Below are 6,000 nucleotides of genomic sequence, written 5' to 3'. Positions count from 1 at the left end.
CAGGCCTGCCTCTCATGAGCTGTGGGACCTCAGGTCCATTACACAACCTCTCTGGGCCCCCACCCTACAGCTCTGAGATGAGGGTAGAGCCCTGTCCTTACTCCCCGCATGTTTTTCAAGGTGTAAATGGGTGTGGAGGGCATGTGGCTGAAAGGCTCTGCGTATGCCAATTATCCTGATTATCATTGTTGTTATTATTCCGCGGCTGCCCGTGGGGAGTGCTGGGCTGTGTGGAAAGTAGGCCTCCAGCTCGGGGTGCTTGGCTCAACCTCCCAATTTGCACCATATTAATTCTCATCATCCGCGCGCCGGGTTTGAGAGGCTGGTGAGACGCAGGGAGGCCAGGAGAGCCACCGCCAGCTGTGGCAGAATCCAAACCCGGGACAGACACGGGGGATGGAGCTGTCACCTGGTATAAGCTGCCGCCTCGGAGGTTTGGAGCGGGGGTGAGTGCCCGGAAGTAAGGGTGGGGGTCTCTCACTCCACCCCGAAAGACCTCCTCTGCCTTCTGCCATCAGCCTCGTGCTGTGCGTCCCTAAGCCAGGAGGCTGAGGCCGGCGTCATCCCAATTCAGAGATGAGGAAACGGTCTTCGAGAGGTGAACGGATCTGCCCAGGGCCACCAGCTGGCAAGCAGGGAGCCAGGATTCAAGCCTGGGGGCTGTGAAGCCAGGGCTCTCTCAGTCACCAGCTCCTCCTGCCACCCGGGAGCTGGGGTCGCAGCGCGTCACCTGTCTTCCCGGCTCCTCACCTGCGAAACCATTACAATGACAGATAGGATACCGGCTCCTACCCCAGAGGCTTGTTATGACTGAGACCAGAGCCTGGTGCCACCTGAGCGGAGGTTATTATCAGTGACAGTGTACAGATGAGGAAACTGAGGCTCCAGGAGGCCAAGGGCACACTGAGTCCCCTGGGGTCTCTTGTTTTCCAGCTTTGGGAAGGGTGATTGGGTGTCCATCCCCCTACCCCCTCCACACCAACCCTTCCTAGTTCCTGCTGCCCTTTTGCAGCAGACATGTTCCCAGGAACCCTGGTCCACACAGCAGTTCCTGACTCCTGGGCACCAGCAGGCTCTGAGTCTTAGGGTCCAGAGGCAGGCAAGTCTGCAAAGGGGCTGGGCGATCTTCCACGTTTTGCCGTTTCCCTGGGATTGATTTCTGTTGCCTTAATCAGCTGCCCCAAGCAAGTAGCAGGGCCCTTGCTGCCAACTCTCTCCAGACTGATGGGAACGGTGTCTTTTCTTCCCCATTTTGAATTTTTTAAAACGTGGAATTTGCAACTGTGCATAAAACATTGGCTGACGTCTCCCCAATATCCACACAAACAGCTATGGGGGGTGTATTTAAAGAAACGGAAACACTTGGGAACATGTAGGTGCTGAACTTGAGTACGGGGAACCGTGATGATCTATAACTTGTGTCTGATGAGAGACCCAGGCTGCTCTCTGAACAGCACACGTGGGGCAGGGCCACTCGTGGGGACGTGTGGGAACAGGGTTCAGAACACAGGGGGCCTTGAATGCCAAACCAAGGGCTCAGACATCACCCTGAGAAGGTGCAGCCATGGAAGGTCTGCAGGCAGAGGGGTGGCTAAGTCAGGTTGTACAGTACAAAGACCAGCCCAGGGGTCTGCAGGGGGAGGGATGGGCCGTAAAGACCTTCGCCCCCTAAAAATAAAGGAATTGGCACAAGCGGTTGCTGGGTATATTGGTTTCTCTGTGGCTTGTAACAAATTTAGCAGCCTAAAACCGCGCCCATGTATTATCTCACAGTTCCGTGGGGCAGAGTCAGGGTGGGCTCCACGAGTTCTCTGCTTAGGGTCCCACAAGGTGGAAATCAAGGCATCAGCCAAGCCAGGCTCGCTCTTAGGGGAGGGTCTGGGGAGGCTCCAGGCTCCTTCAGGGTGCTGGCAGAATGCAATTCCTGTGGTTGCAGGACTGAGGCCCCTGGTTTCTTCCTGGGTGTTGGCTGGGGGCTGCTCTCACCTCCCTGCCCTGAGATCCCTCCATCTCAGCGCCAGCCTCCCTGATGTCAAATCCCTCCTTTGGCCGCCATCTCTTTGACTTCCTTTTCTGCTGACAGCAGAGAAAAGTCTCTGCTTTCAAAGGCCTCCCGTGATTGGCTTAGGCACACCAGATAATCTCCTTATCTCCTGATCTTACTAATCAACAGATTAATAACTTTAATTACATCTGCAAAACCCCTTTTGCCACAGTGGAGTAACAGCAGGGGGAGGGTGACGGGGCCCTCTTGGAACTGGGTCTGCCACTCGCCTTTCTGATGCAGACAGAAGCCCCGTTTCCTCCCGGCTCGGAGGGCTGTAGGTAGTTCTGCCGGGCCTCCTCGAAGGGCCAGAGCAGAAACTATGTCACACCCAGGGCCAGGAGGGAGGCGGGCAGGAGTCGGGAGGAGGCCCCCGGTGAGTTTACAGCCGCTGGCCCAGCGCAAGTTGGAGTCAACGGGGTGTGTCTGGTCAAGGAGGCTTCTGGACCAGATGACCTACTGGTCTCTCAGATCTCCAGGACAACAGTCAGCCATAGCAGCGGGTTCCACACACGGAGCACCTCCTATGTGTCTGGACTGGTAGAGTCAAAAGTCACAACATCTCACAGAAGAGCGAACTGAGATGGAGAGCACGGCCCGGGCCACTGTGGGCTGCCAGCTCAGTGCCCGGCTCCAGAGCCAGTGTTCCTAACCACTGGGCCGCCCTGCCACCCACATGACCCAGCCCTGCAGCCACGGGGAGGCTGCGGCTCTGCTGCCACACGTAGCTCCCACGGCCAGTTGGGAGAGCGGAAGCAGCAAGGGCATAAGGCTAAGCCTGGTGCTTCAGAGGGGCAGGGCTGGGCAGCAGGGGCCCAGCTGGGGTCGGGCTCCTCCAGGGGCCCGTCTCCTCCCAGGTAAACGGGGTGTAGCTAATGCCTTCCAGCGGCAGGCAGGCCGCAGCCTGGGGACCTCAGCCTCTTTGGATTGAGAGGGAAACAGGCTCAAAGAGCCGAGCCTCTTGCCCACCGCCTCCATCCACTTCCTCGAGTGGCCGGCTGGCCCAGAACACGAGCCCCCAGGCCCGGCCAGCAGTTCAAACTCCAGCTCGGCCACATCCTCCACGGGTGACTTGGTGGCGGGGGAGCCCCAGTTCCTTATGTCTTGAATTTGGGAAATGGGGGCTTGGAACCCTGAGATCTCGGGCTGGAGAAGGAGGAGGAGGGACCTGGGGGGTTCCTGGGAGGGGGAGGGCTGCTCCCCCGAGGGAGGTGGGGGATGCTGATGCAGAGGCAGGGTGCCAGCTGGCCGCGGCCCCTCCCCCCGCCCACCCCAGAGCCTCCCTCCCCGCTTCCCAAAGGGGCTCACGGGCGTGGACCTCGGCTGCCCCCAACTTCTAATTAAAGGGCAGCAACTTTGACGTGGCAGGTGATCTTCTTCTCGGGAAGCCTGGCTTTAAATTTAGCTCCCTCCCCAGCCAGCCCTTTGAAAAGGCTGCTCTCGGCGGAGAGCGGAGGGAGAGAGCGTGAGTCATCCTGGAGGCCGCCAGCCCGCCCCGGGTGAGCAGCGTTTGCGGGGGAGCAGGCCTCCCGAAGGCAGAGACATAGTAAATAGGGAAGGGATTAAAGGCGACGGAGAGCCTGGAGCACCCGGGCACCTCGACTCACAGTAGATGCTCAGAAATGGGGGCAACGTTTCCCACGCGGTCTGGGTAATTACCTGCATAGCCCCGCCCCCCTCCACCTCTCCCCCAGCCCCTGCCAGAGTGGAGACACACGTTTGTCGAATGGGTCCACGTAGGCTGGTCTCCATGCTGGTCTCCGCTGATTCCCCCAGCGGCCCTACCAGCCCAACCGGTCCTGATCCCAGATGCACAGAATGTGGGAGGCTGAAAATGCCCCCCACCCCCAAAGAGACCCCCGTCCTAATCCCCGGAACCTGGGGACCTTACCGTATATGGCAACAAGAATGGAGCTTTGTAGATTTGATTAAGGTCAGGATCTTGAGATGAGAGATTATCCTGGATTATCTGTGGGCCTTAAATGCAATCACAAGTGTCCTGAGAGGGGGCAGGGCGGCTCTGACACACACAGAGGAGCAGCCATGTGAAGACGGGGCGGAGAGAGGCGGGAAGATGCTGGCCTTGAAGGTTGGCGTGACGCGGCCACAAGCCAAGGATGCCGGCAACCACCAGGAGCTGGAAGAATTCTCCCCTAGAACCTCCCAGGGAGGCAGCCCTGTCCGCACCTTCAGCCCAGTGAAAATGATTTGGGGATTTCTGGCCTCCAGAACTGTAAGAGAATAAACATATGTTGTTTTAAGCCACAAGTTTGTGAATATTGGTTATGGCAGCCCCAGGAAACCAGTGCACAGGAGTTGGGAGAAGTGAATTTGCCCAAGGTTACACAGCTGGTGAATGGCCAAGCTGAGATTCAACCCTAGGTCCGACCAGTTCCAAAACCTGCACATTTTTCTGCCCACGCTACCACCTCCTGGAAGGACAGAAGTGACACTGATGCAGATCAAGGTCCTCATTTATTTGGGAAAATCAACAGGACTGTCTTCTGTTTGATAGAGCCTCTCATTTAATCTTCATGCTGACTCGGGGGTGAGTGGAATCATTTCAATTTTGCAGATGAGGAAACCGAGGCACAAGGAGGCAAAGTGGCTTTGTCCGAGGCTGGGGAGCCTGACTTTAGGGAAGGGAAGGTACAGGGCCCTGGGAGCACACGGAGGGCAGCCCAGCCTAGCACAGAGGACGGTCAGCTCTCAACCCAGTCCCGGCCACCTCCAGCACTGGGCCCTTCGGTCTGTTTCTTAACCTCCTTGGTCCTTGGTTTCCAACATCCCATGGGATGATCATGTTCCCCGCTCTTGGGAGGGTTTGCAGAAGCTAGGTGAAGTGCTTCAAATATCCTGCCTCATTTAATCTGCGAAACATCTTGTGAGGGAGACGCTGCTGAGACCTCTTTAGGGAAGAAAACTGTCACAGGTGGGGAGCCTGGGCTTGGAAGTCGGGGGCATCTGGGCTGGAGCCCTGGTTCTGTCCCTTGGCAGCTGTGTGGCTCAGGGCAGGTGCCCTAACCTCTCTGAGCCTCAGTTGCCTCACCTGTAAAACGGGGAAGACACTACCCAGCACTGTGGTGACATCTAAGTAAAATAAGTTGTATGAAGGGCTCAGCCTAGTTTCCGGGGAGGTTCAATCAATATCTGTAAAAATGGAGCCAGATCCAATGACGTGGCAGACACAGAGTTTGCACCGGTGGGATCAACCTGCCTTCCAGGGCACTCAAAACCACTCTCCCTAACCCTGAACAACATAAACCATCCTCATTGCCATCCCCTCTGCGGGGCCCTTGAAGAGGCTGCAATGTCCCCCCACATGTCCTTCTTTACCACCAGAGGTCACTGGGCCAGGGACGGGTGGGGGTGAAGGTGGGGAAACTGAGGCTTAGTGAGGTTGGCTCACTGGCCCCAGGCCACACAGTGAGTCTAGCACGGGGTTGTCCTGCAGGTGAGGGGTGAAATGGGGGCGGGGGGGGGGCTGCTGTGGAGGAGAGGTGGAGAGAAGGGGGCCCGGAGCAGGAGGGGGGTACCACCGCCTGGGGAAGTCGGGTTTTCTCATTGGAAACTGGACAGCAGATCTTGTCTGATGTGAAGGATTCTCCTGCCCAAGTCTGACCCTGCCATGGACCACCTCCGCCTGACCCTGACTTTGACCACCTCCCGCGGTGGGGGGGAGGGGGGCTGGCTGGAAGGAATGTCTTGCTTAGCACCGCAGGGGGAGGGGCACTGCAGGTGGGGCCCTCCAGTGGCAGGCTGCGGGAGGGGAGGCAGGAGGGGCTGCCAGGACAGCGGCCACCTGGCTGGAGCGGGTCTGGTGTTCCCGCAGGGAGGGGCTGGGGGAGCCCGCCTCCCCAACAGCCGGGCCCGGCCGAAGGCTGGAGAGCAGCCAGGAAGGAGGCAGGTGAGCTCGTGCGGTGGGGCTGGGGAGACAGAGAATCAGAGATGGGGTG

At 58.4% G+C, this 6,000-nt stretch overlaps 1 protein-coding gene across 1 annotated transcript in view; it reads left to right on the top strand.

Annotated features, from left to right (window-relative positions):
* The first annotated feature begins 5,931 nt into the window (after window positions 1-5,931).
* Window positions 5,932-6,000, top strand: part of SHISAL1 (shisa like 1) — an 81,598-nt gene continuing 81,529 nt past the window's right edge. The window contains exon 1 of the mRNA XM_082350038.1: window positions 5,932-5,951. The gene's annotated coding sequence lies outside the window, so the exon portion shown is untranslated. The remainder of the gene's footprint in view (window positions 5,952-6,000) is intronic.

This window comes from Balaenoptera borealis (genome assembly GCF_965194805.1).
Source record: "Balaenoptera borealis genome assembly, chromosome: 13".
NCBI lineage: Eukaryota > Metazoa > Chordata > Mammalia > Artiodactyla > Balaenopteridae > Balaenoptera > Balaenoptera borealis.
Note: the sequence above shows the minus strand (reverse complement) of the source record. Positions and strands in the feature narration are given on the sequence as shown.